Source organism: Strix aluco, chromosome 16 (genome assembly GCF_031877795.1).
Source record: "Strix aluco isolate bStrAlu1 chromosome 16, bStrAlu1.hap1, whole genome shotgun sequence".
In the NCBI taxonomy this organism is placed as follows: Eukaryota; Metazoa; Chordata; class Aves; order Strigiformes; family Strigidae; genus Strix; species Strix aluco.
This window is the reverse complement of record NC_133946.1, coordinates 12,918,502-12,932,972: the sequence shown is the minus strand read 5'-3', so window position 1 is coordinate 12,932,972 and position 14,471 is coordinate 12,918,502. Positions and strand designations below refer to the sequence as shown.

Below are 14,471 nucleotides of genomic sequence, written 5' to 3'. Positions count from 1 at the left end.
ATTCAACAAAAAGCCAAAGTATCTTTTTTTTTTTTTTTTTTTCAAAAATGCAGGATGTTTCCTCTTTCCCTGGCTAATAGAATCCAACTGTTGCCGCATGACATCATTCCCCAGAGCTAGGGAATCCAAGCTTGCTCAGACACTCGGCTGGGATAAACACCACAGAAAAAAAGAAAAACAAAACACACCAAACTTTAAAATGGGAGGAAATAACATTAAAAAGGCAATTTTTGTTACCTGAAATTTGGAGCATTTCCCTTTCCACTCCATTCTTAGATTTGTATTTCCCAGACAAAACTCTGTCTTATTATCTGAGGCAATCAGAAAACCAGTCGATTAGCGTCTAATACCTGCTGTGCTTCCCACAACTCCTTCATATGACCTTTCGCAGCACTGATTCCAGCTAAAATGATTGCAGAGAACACAGACTGGCCAGGCCAGTTGTCATGGAGACCTCTCTCTCTCTTTTCATACGCACGCGCGCGCGCATACACACACACACAGATTTAAACAATTCTGGGAGGCATCCACAAAACAGCATGCCTTTTCATCAGCTAAGTTTTTGAAGCATTCCACCCCTCCTCCAAGCCCTCCCTAGAGTCAGCCCAGGAAGCTGAGCTTTGGTCATGAATCGATTGTTCAAATTAGAGATATTGCCTTTTAAAAAAGAAAACCAGCACAGAGCTTGTACTTTTTTTTTCCCCCCAGGAAGGAACACAGAGGTGTTTGCTTGCCAAAGCTTTGAACTAAAAGTAAATCTATTGCATTCAAACCTGTGGGCTATTTGTCTTCACCCGACTTGTTATGAATTTGATATCTGAAAGCACTAAGGCTTTATTGAAATACAATCACGCAGATTACAAGAAATGCTGCTGGCATGGCCTGACTGCTTACCTTGCTGTTCTCCCAGTACCCAGCCAGTGACTTAATTAGCACAGGTATTCATCGTGGTCATGCAGGACTTCCCGTATTCTTTCATGTTTCTGTAATTAACAAGTAAAATGTGCAGGTCAGGAACATTCAACTCAAACAAACAAAAAATCCCCCAGCTAAACATGAAAAAACAGATACATTTGGAAGTTCTCATACTCTTACCCAAAACTCGCTATCTCCCAGTTAAAGGAGAAACCCATTTCAATGACATTTGCAAATACAAAAACAGATTCATTTACCATGTTCATTGGCACCGTGGTTGCAAAACAAAACTTATTCCAAACATAAAAACACAACATTTTCTCCATGACAAAAAAAAAAAAAATCTAAATTAATCCCCAGTAACATCATATAGTAAAGCCTGGACTGATTAATCAAGAGAACAGAAAATACTTTAAAAAAAAAAAAGAAGAAAGAAAAAGAACATTTAGTAAGGAAATTCAGTAAGAAGTATTTGGACTCAGAAGAACAGCACCATGCCCAAAGTCTTTACAGTTCAAGAAATAGCTTAGAGACTTACTCTTTAGAGGATTTAACCAGAGTCAGTCATTCAAAGTTTTAAAACTTCATAAAAGATCCTAAAGGGACTGCATGACTCTGCTTTCTGCAATGAGTAGTGTAAGCAACAGTCCCTCTAGTGGGCGTAAAATTGCAAAGCTGGCTATGCCCTACTCAGGAGGAAATCAGTTTCTTTTTTCTCTATCAACCACTTCATTATGCTGTTATGATATTCTACTCCTGCATTAAAAACTTGAAATAAAATTAGCATATGAAGCCCTTTATATGTTATTTAGGGAGCTGAATACAAGAGAATGTGTATGTACATTACATAATCAATACTGCTAGGTTTACACAGGAGGAGATATAAAAGAGTTCCAACCTAATACTCTTCTGGCTGTGTTTGTAACACGATAGCAAAGGTGGGATTAGAACAAACCTAGACAGTGAGGTAGCCAAGATGTCTTATGAGAACACCTATCTCTCCATATAGCTATTATAAGATATAAACTTACACGGGAGCATGTTAGTGACTGTACTTCTGAAACGTCTACTTTTTGCAAGTGACAGAGCTCCCAGTGGGTTGTACACTTAAACCACCTCTTTCTATCAAAAACACTACCCAAAGGCGTGTACATGAGGCATATCTTACACTGTTACCAAAAACTGCATGCAGACTATTCACAGGTAGATGACTATAGAGACAGCTACTTCAGCTGTCAAGAACCCAGAAGATGCTGACATGGCATTACATGAAAGTTTTTCTAGACATGAAAGTGCCACATGCTAAGCTTGCAAGTTCACACTGAATTCCCTTAAGAATGCACCAGTGAAGTCCAGCAGAACCACAGGAGACAAATATAAAAAAATGTGACATGTTTTTGTCTTGAAAAGTTCCCTTTGGTGTATGACTTGAGTTAAACTCATCACATGCTGCAAGTGAGCACAGTTTCAGCAGCATAACTGGGGAAAGAGGGAGACAGGTAGCTTCTCCCAAGAAAGGCCTGTTTTACTCTACAGCACTGCAGAGGGAGTGCTCAGAGACATGGAAGTAATAAAAAAAAAAAAAATCAACCTCGGAATTGATCAGTGGACAGGTGAAATGGCTGATCAGTCTCAGATTTTCTATTGACCCCATTACTAGTAGCATGGGAGTACGTACCAACCATCTGCATCACATCCCACTCCAGAGTTTATCACAAGGCTCTGTAGCACTTCATTAGGTGACCACATCTACACATATGGTCAGGATCTCAGGAGAGCATGCAAGCTAACACTTATAAACAATTGAAAATGCTCATTGCATTACATGTACACTCAGTTACAGTTTAAAGTTCCAACCAAAACAAATGAAGTAGTTAAAATATATTATGCATGCACAAATACGTAGGTACAAAACACAGTAGTAAAACTATGGCCCAAGCTTTGGTCTTGGGCAGGTGACTACCACAGAAGACCCCGGACAAGCACTTTTCTGTTCTAAGCCTCATAAATATAAGCCAATTTGTTGCCAAAAGGTGAAATATTTTGCTCAGATTTGCCCCAGTGAAACAAGAACCATTCCTACCTTTTACTTTTTTCTCACTGGGCTTTTCTATGAGCACATCAAGACCTCAGAACAAAATTGAGGATCAGGACGGAGTTTGGGATCATAAACAGAGGACATCATGAGCAGCTGATGTTATGTTAATTACAGTGTCATGGCTACACTGCATTAGAATATGTATCCTCATCCCCTGCAGGAGACAGACAATCCATTACTCACACATGGCTGATGTTTAGTTTCCTATTTCCAATACACTTCCCATTTCTGATGGGTTGAACACACTCCTTGCTATGCTCTGTGGTCCCAAGCGCAGGAGGCAGAAGCCACGTGAGACGCACAGGAGCAGACCTGCACTAACAAGATGAGTGTGTCGTGAGGAGTCCTCACCCGGGCACACCTGGCGTCTCTGCCCTTGAGACTGAAAAGCGAAGGATGAGCCGCTCTCTCCACAAGCTGCGTGGTCTGAGAATCTTTACTGAACACTTTCCAAATCAAGCGGCCATCATCAGCAACAGGAGAGAAAACAAAAATCAGATTTGCTTCTAAATGACTCATGAAATTTTATCTCTTTCAGTAAGTGAAAACACCACATCAACTTTGGGATTTAAAAAAACAAAACCAGAGATGAGCTACAGGCTAAGCTGCCCACAACAACAGCACAAATCTCTGGTAGGTGTAAACAGAGATGAATCACTACACAACTTCAGTAACATTTTCCTTCTCATTATTTAAACAAAATGAAGTTCCACATAAAAATACTCTTGTAAAATTATTTATGATTTTTCCCCCTCCTCGAATAACTTTCTGCCCTTCAGCAGAGCTTCTGTCCCTTTCCCATAGAAGATGGCCACCTTATCTCTCTGCCTCTCATGTCACCTCTACACCACAGTTACTGACCATTTTTCCAGTGACCTCAACAGATATGTACATCTGAACTTAGATGAATTTAAGACTCAACAGCAAAAAATGAAGCTTCAGTACCCTGTTCCAGTATATTTTTAACCCAATACCATGAAGAGGCAAGTGCCTGCAGCTCCTGCTGACCTCACTGGGAGAGGCAGAGCTAGGCAGCAGCACGTCCTCATCACCAGGCAGTGACTTGCAGAGGTATGGAAATAAGGGGAAAGGCCCCCACCAGCCCATACTATAAAGTGTGCATGCACTACAAAAACTGTGCTCTCTGAGCTTTATTTAGAGGCCCAGCCCTCAACATTTTTGCATAGGGCGTTCTGTGACTACCAGGTGGGACAAGACAATGACATCCAGGACAGCAGCCACCATACTCTTTGAAGCAGTCCCACACCACCATTGAGTTCTTTGAATTAATAGCCCACAGCACTGGCCTTTATTGTTAACACTCCAACACAACGGCATAAGAGTACAGCAGTAAAGCACACCGCACAAGATAACACCTCTGACCCCAAAAGCATCATTCTACTTGAGAAAATAAAACTTAGTGACTTCAGTGGCATTAACAATTTTACCTCACTGCATCATGATTTGCTAGGATTATGGTATCATAGTAAGTAGTACAAAAGCATATTGTACCCCTGTAAACAATAGCAAAGGAGTTGACCCAACATACGAGCCCCCCCCCGGTTGCAAGGAGACTGCCCAGGTGTAAGTCTAAGATCAGTCACCTATGAACTTGCTTTCTTCCTCCATTTCAGCATCAGATCTATTACCCATAGTATTTCCACAACTCTCTCTTCTAGCAGGAGAATTAAAAATTTCCATGAGTTCTTTAATAGCCCAACAAGGATCATGTTTGAAGTACTGTAGTGATTTCACTAACCCAGAAAAAAAGTGTATATATATATACACACAAAGTATATATATACACACACACATATACTATATGTATGTAGGAAATTACTAATAGCTGTACACTCTTTGAGATGCTGCCAATCCCTTTATGGCCCCATATCCCATTTCAGTTTGATCTCATTCTGCAAATGAAAGCCTACCATACTTGGGTCTGACCCTGACATCTCAGCTGGGTGCAAGACAGCAATTTGTAAAAGTTTCTAAGTGATGCAGTGAAACTAAGAGGATATCTGTACCTGGGGGGTCATGACAAGAAGCTGACACACATTAAACTCCTGTGCAAACACTCATTCAGAAATAAAGTTGCTTAACTTTGTGGCTATTATTATTTTAGGCCCTGATTCAGCAAAGCACTTAAACATTGACTTCAAAAGAGCTTAAAAATATGCCAAGCATGTGCTACAATATTTTACCAAAGTGGTGCTTTAATAATGTTGCATATTTCAGAAAAGAGAGAAAGAAAGAGTTTTTATTTGGCAATTAAAGCTTTAAGATGTTGTTTGGTGATATAACCAGGACACGCTCCTCATGCTAAACCTAATAATGACGTTGAAAATCTGCTGAGCAATAAGATGAACAATTCCTTAATAAAACAACTTTAAACCTGAACAGTGTAGAATTAACTCATGTAAATGCCTGGTTTGAGAATTACCCATACCTATAGTCTGACTCATGACAGGAGACACATATTACAGCTCACCCTGCTAGGAAAAAGGTGCAAAGCCAAAGAAACCATACAAACTGGCTCTGGGCCTGGGCAGCCAATTCAGCCAGCCCTCAACACCCCAGTGCTGCACACTGTGTCAGATGGCACCAGGCCAAGGCACAAGCCAAGCCATAGGGATAACCAAAAGGTGGGAACCTCATGTAAGTAAGTCCTTCTGCTCCTTAATTCTCCAGAACCAGCCCTGCCTGCAACCCATCTGCACTCCAGCCAACACCCTTCCTGTGCTGGCTGTGCTGTATCCCAGGCATGCCTGAAAAGGAAAGACAGGAAGCTGTAGGACCAAAACTGATGGAAGGGGGAAGCCCCCAAGGGGGGATTATTTGTCCTGCCTGGACAAAACAAGAAAGTTTTGCCCTTTATAGGTGTTAGTCTCTTCCTATACCATTTTTTCTGCATATATCCCCATCGAGCATGGATTTATGTCCCAAGAAGGGCAAATGAGACAAACAGGCTTCCTCTGGGAACTAGCCATATCAGGACAGATGTCAATGAGTTGCTTGAAATTCCACAGGAATTCTGATTTGACCCTACATGAATGCGAGATATCTCAATTTGTCTTAGTTCACTACTGTTTCTTTTAAGCAAAAGCCAAAGGACGAGTTTCTGTTGCCCTCATTCACAGTACACATCCTGCAACACAAGACGCTACACATGGGACTAGAAGACAATTTAAAAAACAGATCCCCTCACACCTGGAATTGCAATGCAAGGAGGACTTACTAGAATATAACTCTGGAAGGACTAAATCTTGCATGCAACCAAGCAAGCGCTGCAAAACTTTGACTTAATGGGAATAGAGGGGCAGAATCCTTCTCAGAGCACATAAATGATGGGAACACAGATCCTTTAAGCCAAATCCCCACCTGAAGAGGCACTTTTCAAACTTGTCAAGGTAGCCCTTCCTCTACTTGCCTTCAGGTAGAGGGACAAAGAACATGGTGCTGTTGGGAACCATCTCCATTGTTACGTTGGCTCTAGAGCTAATAAAGGGAAGAGTCTTAGCAAAGCAATGGACATGAGGACAGGTATATTCAAAATGCAGTGCTGGTGTCCAAAGCAGAATATGGGTGGTGGTTGGATTTCTTGCATTTTTCCCCCACTGCGAAAGAGGTCTTAATTTAAACTCAAAATGGAAAATAACAGGGCCTAAGGCTGAGCATCCAGTACAATTTCACCTTGTTTACATGAGAAAAATCACAACCAATAGTACTGCATGCTCTTGAACTTCTAAATTAATAAATAGATACATAAATAATGACAGAATGTGTTGTGATTCCTTTTGATCATCAACTATGAAAGTTCACAGGAAGTTTATGCAACCCTCTCTGACTGGATAGATCTTATCTTCCAAAGACTATTAGCCAAGAGACTAAGAAGAACGTGTCAGCCTGATGTTCCTTTGGACAAAAAGCAATGACTTATCTGTGTGCTAATTCTGCAGTTGGCTTCCTTTACGTTAGTCATGACTTGAACCTCCAAGTTGGCCTGGAGACCCTGCGAACTGCTGGTAACATGCTGCGGGATGCCTGTGAGCCCTGCTTAGCATCTCTGGGGAGGAAGGGTACTGCAAGCACCAGCCTAGTACTAGTCCCATCACCTACACCCCATTGAAATCAAAGCCAAATGCAACAGTATGTTTCCTTAGGCATACACCAAGCTTGTCTTTCATATTGTCATAATCATCACAGCAGGCAGATTTTTCAAGCCACAGACAATAAAGCTATTTTCTTCTCTATTTTGGATAGAGCAGATAAACAAAATACTGCTTTGAATATGCACAGCTCCTTTCATTCATGGCCCTCAGCGTGCTTTACAAAGCCCAGTAAACGTCACTGCTGTGTGGCTGCTTGGAAAAGAGGAGTTAAGTGGCTTGGCCCCTCAGACACAGTTTGTCACCAACTGGGTTCTGACCACCAGAATCTGCTGCCTCCTCTGAGATCACAGTTAGGACCTGGAAGACAGCTGGGGTCAGCTAAACTCCAAGGGATATCAGAACTTTCTTCTTCCTGGAAAACAATTTGGGCATGGGAAACAGCTGAAATCAAGCTTTCCTTCTAGCTGGTTTCCAGTGCCATGGAGGAAATGAAAGTCAGTGACAGTGGAGTGACTAGGATGAGCTTGTACAAAACAAAAGAAATCCAAAACCAGACCATGCAGACAGTTCAAAAACGTTTTGTAATCTCAGTGTTGGTTTCTCAGTACCTCAGTGCTTCCTGGGTTTAGCAATGGAGTGTGGTACAGAGATATCCAAATGAGCTGCAGCCACCATAACTCCAGAACTGGAAGCAGCACATCCCCAACAGCACAACACAGTGCTTGAACCAGTGCAGCTGTATTTTTTCAGAAAGGGGGTCGTGCCTCCACACAGTGCCCCACTGCGCCGTAGGGCTGTGCAGACCTCCTGGAGTCAGCTCCTGGGCTCTCTGTGTCCAGCTCCATTGTGCGGCACAGACATTCCCTGAGCAACATACTGCAGACCACAGAGGAAGCCAGTCCCAGCGCAGGGAATTCAGCTCCCAGCGCCCGCGCTCCAGATGAATGCCTTACAAGCAAGGTCACTCCTCCTCCTCCTTCAATTCTGTGTGCTCTTCCAAACAGAGCTGGGGGATGCCTCTGAAAACAGCCCCACACCCCAGGAAGGACGCTCCAGACACCCCCTTTTAGGCTGCTGGGGAATCACACACCTACCTATCTGTCTCCTCTTCACCACTAACAGTAGAAGCTATTATTTAAGAAAAAGAAGAAGAAAGTGCTCATTCTGCTTTACCCTCAACGAAAGAGATGGCTGAGATAAGATTTTGCCTCTTGCCATGAAAAACCATAATTTCTTCTTTTAATTAAAGTATTTCCCATCTTAGAGACAAAAGAAAAACAAGAATCAACATTTCTTTTACATCAAAATGAGAAGGGTGGAACTTGGGAAAGTACCAGTGCTTTTCTTCCAAGTCTGGGAAAACTATACAGCTTATATAGGCCAGGACAGTGTTACAGATATTTTTCCTTTAAAACACTGGATAAGGTCCACGTAGTCATGTGATGTTCCCCATTGCTATGCACATTGCTTTAAGAGGATGGACAACTCACTCCCTGGAACTGCTGCTGCTTGCTGTTCATACTGTGAAAATGGTGAAAACCCACAACACAGGCCGAGTGTTAGCCATTTAGTGTGCAAAGACCACACACCAGAAAGCTTGCAAAAGACCTTGCTGCCAGTGAAGAAGCGGTAGCAAAAGCTCTGCTAGAAGTCTTGATTTCTGTCTAACCTCTAACCTGGGCCTGTAACAGCACGAGCACTGACTGCTGCACCAACATCTCCATCTAAACACCACAGTAGGACCAGACTTTTAAGGCACTGGCCATTCCCAATTGATCACAGAGTTATGCCAAGATTTACCTATGTAACTTATGGCTGTTGCCCTTGCAGTTGGGTGTGTGTATGTTCACTGCAAACACAAGTTAGTGCCTACAGTGCTGGAAGCAGCTTATGGAAAGTCTGAACCGTAAGATTCAAATCATTAGGAGCATGCATCACAACTTGCTTTGGGGAAAATTCCCCATTCAAGAACAGACATGCTGATTATACTCCAGTATTCTGATTTCCTGACGTGTGAAAGTCCCATCAGTAAACATGAAAGCTCTGTGATTACTGAAAGCATAAAGCAACACTCTCAGTTTGCCAGAAAGAGATGAAAAGGCTTTTTTTTTTTTTTTGCACATATGCATAGGGTGGAAACCCTCTACTCTGCCTCCTGTACAGTGTGGAGGGACCTAACAAGGAGTCAGTAGAATCAAATGTTCTGGATTTTGACACCATCCAGTTATATGACCTTGGATAGCTTTCTTCACCTAGTAGCACAATACCTGTTTGGCTTTCTGAAGCACTGAGAAATCAGAAGTAAACAGTGTTGGAATGATTCAGTAAATTGCAATCTCACCATAAACTTCCAACAATATGTATCTTTGATCACCTTATACAATTCCATACATTAATCAGCCTCCAAGGCTGTTTCCAGTTTCTCAACCTGCTTCACATCTATGCATTTTTGCTAATCCCTCCAGCCTGAAAAAGGCCAAACATGAACAAGGTTTCTTCATCATTCCTACCACTGAAATAAGAAACTTTCCTCACAATTTACAAAGTCCCAGAGTAAAACAAATGCAAATGCAGTCCTGAGCCAGTGAAAGATTTAAAGCCTGATTTTCCCTGCCTGAGTATGACAAAGTCAGAACTTTGCATAATTTTTCGTAGACAGATTTTTGTATCAGGTCACACTCTAAAATATTAGATGATATCTGCACTGCATTATTAAAAAAAACCCAAAAAACTATGTTGTGGGCCATTTTTTAAATCCCACCCATCCAGCTGCATTCAAAATAAGCTGCACTGCACCTGTCTTGCAAGAACCTCCACAATGGTTAAAAATTCCATACAAAGTCTCACGTTTTATCACTAGTTTCATCTCTGGTTTACCAGGGTGTGACCTGGAGAAAATCTCAGCAATTCTAATACCTCACCTCCTCTCAAGTATATCCCAAGTGTAATTCACATGGCTTGCAAACCAACTGTAAAATAAAACAGGAGTTTGCAACCCCAGTTCCTAGACATCTAAGTCACTTATGGAAAGCGAGCACAATATAAAAGACAGTTGTAAAACACAGTGCCATTTTACATCCATTTGGAATGGCACTTTGATACTTTAGGAAATACAACCCTCCCCTGAAATTCAGCATGAACCACAGGTAACTGAAACAGCTCTCTGTCTCAGTTTCCTTATCTCTAAAGAGTTGATAATAACCGAATCTATTAAAAATACTGTTAGAATAAATTTATTAAACTTCGTAAGTTAGCCACAGACTGTGGGAAGGAAAACATTATTGTATTAAGAAAGACGCTGACTATACCTCTTTTAGTTTATCGAAATTTCCACTACTAAACCCATTTAGGAGGCTGTATTAATATAATCCTCAGAAACATTTTCACGGTACAATTTTAAATTCACAAGCTGGGCTAGGGAATGGAAACATAATGCACTATCATGCACACACAGAGAATGAGAGTCAACTCAAGGCTGTCTCCTGGATGAAAGAGCAAGCCCATTAACAGAAGGTGATCAAAACCCCCATATGCAGCACAGAGCACCTCTAAAAGCCAAAACAACAACAGGCATTTGAGGTGGAGAGTGGAGCAGACCGCTATGACTCATAGGCTATAAGTCTAGTCAGTGAAAAATCTGGCAGAAGTGTGCTGTTTGACTATGTCTGTACATTCCCAAGAGATTTATAGCTGCTTATTAAATCATCTGTTCCTGCTAAAACCAAAGAAATTGTATATGTTTCACTGGTTTTTACATCTGCTAGAAAGACCCATTGACCATTAATACAAAGTAGAGTTTTTTCTATCGGGTAAGCCATTCAAAAATTTTAAGACATTACTTGTGACAGGAAGTAAAATCTACGCAGGAGTTGGGCTGCAGGGGGGTCTGAAACCTGCTGCATCAGGTTGGGTGTGCTTCCTTGGCATCTCTGGTCTGCCTGGCTAACCTTCAAAACCAGATGGGTCTTTCGAGTGACAAATAGTTTCTGCAGAGGAAAGGAAAGGAGACAAGTACTTTGTACAAAAAGTAAAGTTCTATTGAGAAAATACTCATGTCTTCAAGAAAATGACTGCTGTGGCTTGAGACAGGGTTTGTGCAGCAAGTTTATGGAGTGTGGTGACATGCTGGTGCCAGAGGACCTGTCAAACTGCGAGGAGCAGGCAGCGGTATTGGCCAATTAATTAACTTCCTTCACACAGAAGTTGCTAAACTCAGGAGCTGGAGGGAAAATACCAGTAGCCCTGCAGTTTCATCTCAAAACCCAAGGGAAGAGGAAAAGGAGCTGTGCACAGCACTACTCCACACATGAGCACTGCTGCCTGAGCGCTGGTTAGTTCACAGAAGAGCAAGAGAGGATGGGTAGGGCTGTCATTTCAACCCAGCCTGTTCAGCCAAGCAAGCTATTTTGTTATCTCAGAATGCTCCTTAGAGCACCTCCACCCCTACCCTTCACACACATTATCCATTGAAAAAACCTGCACAAACAAAGAACCTTCCTTCTCCCATCTCCCCTCCCCTTCGACTTACTTTTTTGTTCTTTTTCCACCCTTGGGCACATCCACAGCTTAACTCTCCGAGATAGCCATCTCTCAATGGTAATGTACAAAGATGTTATTAAATAGAAGCCATTTACTGAGGCATACATGGATTGAAGGTAGGAAAGTTTTACACATTTTAAATTAACCCCTTAAAAATAAACAAAAATCCAGGCACGTTTGCCCACCATCTGAGAACGCACAAATACTGCATCCCTGGTTACTTCAGTGTTGATACTTGAATAGAGACACACTTTAAAAACACAGAAAATGCCCTTCTGGGTCAGACCAGCGGTGCATCTAGTTCAATAGTCTGCCTTCAGAGGCAGTGAAAGGCAATGCTAGTCAGGGTGAGCCCAGGAACCTAGCTGCGTTTTGGCCATGTTTCTTTGTCCGTCCAAGACCGCAGGCTGGGGGTGAGCAGAGCTGAAAAGCAGCAAAACTTGCAAAATTTTGCCAACAGTGCATTTGTTACTCTTGCTGTACCAGTGAAATCCTATTAAGGCTGTAAAGTGAAACATGACAGAAAGCCATGTCTGAACTGCCGTACTTAGCTGAAAAGTCAGCAACTTGGGAGTCTGAGAGCACAATAATAAAATCAAGACCCACACCAGCTCACACACGCAGAATGCCCAAAGCCTGCAAGCGAGGGAGCCAAACACCACCATGCCCACGGGTGCAGCTCTGGCAGATTTGCCAGCACACACTGGATGGGGGGACAAGAAAGGATGGGTTGTTCAGCACATTTCTCTTATGTTTTTGAATTGATGCCTTGTAAAAGTCAATTTGCTAAAAAACATGACAAGATAATGGTAGGTCCTGCTGAATCTGCACAGCTATGCTATGCCAAACTGATTTCTGAAGTAAATCATGTGCACTCTCAAAACACAAAGGCAGGGCTGTGCAGCTCTGCGAACTTGTTTGTACTGTACATTTATTTTTGCCAAAAATGACAAAACATCTGTCAGCCCTTGTTTTTTCTCTTTCTTATCTCTGTATTGAACTGTCTTCACCTTAGCATGCTGATTCAGTACAGAAGGAACAAACACTCATGGTGTATCTGATCTCCCTCCAATCTGTATGAAAACCTGAGTCAGCATGGCTGTGCTCAATAGGTTGCCACCAGACTCCTACCCTACAGCTGCACAGACCCCAACCATCACCAGCTTCCTACCCTTCACAGTAACTAGCTTTCTGGTATGTCAATTGGTCATCGCCATGTCCAGGCTGATTTAGTGCTTTTCCTCCTAAAAACACACTATAAAACAACATGGGGGGTGAGAGTGGGAATTATGGCACTACCCATACCCAGCACAGTAATACCACATCTCAGCCCATTCAGGGTGAGACATTGTACTAAAGCATATCATCCCTGCAGCAGACTGCCTAGCAGGCTTTGGACTAGTCACATGTTACAAGTCTCAGATGGTGGCATGGAAAATCAAGAGCATTATTCAATCCTGAATAATCATCTTCATATCTTCTGAATTGGCTCTCCTTCCCTAATGGGAGGCAGCAATGCTAATTAACATAACCTTCTTGCTCCACGTCAACTTTGTCCCCTGTGCCATGCACACAGCAATACCGTAACTCACAATTGGTGAACTTAGAGCAAACGTGAATCTGGGCCAACTCACTCCACCACCACATCAGTGGATGTCAGCCACACAAACACCTCCCCAGTGATCCAGTCAAATAGTAAGTTTTTTCTTCACATTGCAAGAGAGAGTTTAGCACTGCTAGGGAGGAGCAGCGATCATTGTATTTCACAAGCACAGGAAGCACACAAATACTGCTGTCTACTCTCACCAGAGGAAAGACTGTATGAGAACAGTTGTGAGAACTACAGCATGAAACCTGAGTCAGCCCTTAGGCAAGCTGCTGAACTCAGTGCTTAGCGTTCAAGCACATGCTCAAGTATTTGGCTGAGCTGGGACCATTTTCAAGTGTGGGATGCAGAATCCCACTCAATGGTCACTCCAATGACAGACTACAAAAGTATTCTTGATATATAATAATGCAGTAATTTATGGGGGTGCATTCTCCCTTAACCAGAACCTCAGACTCATCTGTTCTTCACAAGCAATTGTTTCTTAAGGAGTGTTGCTGTGCCTCTCATCTGCAAACACTGAGAGAACAGCTGCCAGCCGCAATAGGAAATGGTTTACACTGACTGAAAGTATTTCTGAAACCCCACCAATTCTGCTCCACAAGAAAAAAAAAAAAAAAAAAAGAAAAAGACAAAAGCAAAAAACACCAGTAACAACAAGAAAACCCAAGAGAATTTGATAGTCTTTATTCTTCATCTTTGCTGAGAAGTAAGGATCTTTGTTTTCTCTTTCAGACCATCCTGTTATTCACACAGTGAATTACAGACCTAACCAGTTCTATAAATGGTTGTTCCCTGAACTCATGGTTTAAGTTTAGGTCAAAGGAAGATCATTCACATGTGAAGCATGACTCTTCTCCAGCAAAGTAAAGCCATTCTGATTCCTGACAATGTTATATTTAGCTTAACTGCCCTGATCTGCTCCCTCTTTTCCTCAAAATCATTAAGTTGTAGCTGTCAGAAGAAAAAGATTCTGCAGTCCTCAGTTAGAAAGAAAGGTCACCTGGAGGCAAGCTCGGAGCTGGGAGCCAGGCACTGCCATCCCGGTTCTCACCCAGTTTGCGCTGCCCTCCCACAAGTGCACATCACATCAGTGCAGGTGCAGCCTGTTGCCTGCTGGTGAGAGCACAGGCAGAGTAAGACTTTCCAAACCCTACATTTCAATTTTAACATGGTACCACCAACCTACCCAAAATTACAT

The 14,471-nt window shown here is 42.3% G+C and overlaps 1 protein-coding gene across 4 annotated transcripts in view; it reads right to left on the bottom strand.

Annotated features, from left to right (window-relative positions):
* Positions 1–14,471, bottom strand: part of DENND2B (DENN domain containing 2B) — a 177,704-nt gene that overhangs the window by 136,738 nt on the left and 26,495 nt on the right. For 2 of the 4 annotated variants that reach the window (XM_074841776.1, XM_074841779.1), the window contains exon 2: positions 895–983. The gene's annotated coding sequence lies outside the window, so the exon portion shown is untranslated. Of the gene's footprint in view, positions 1–237; positions 373–894; positions 984–14,471 lie in introns of those variants that run through there. The other 2 variants (XM_074841778.1, XM_074841777.1) reach the window with 2 other exon arrangements.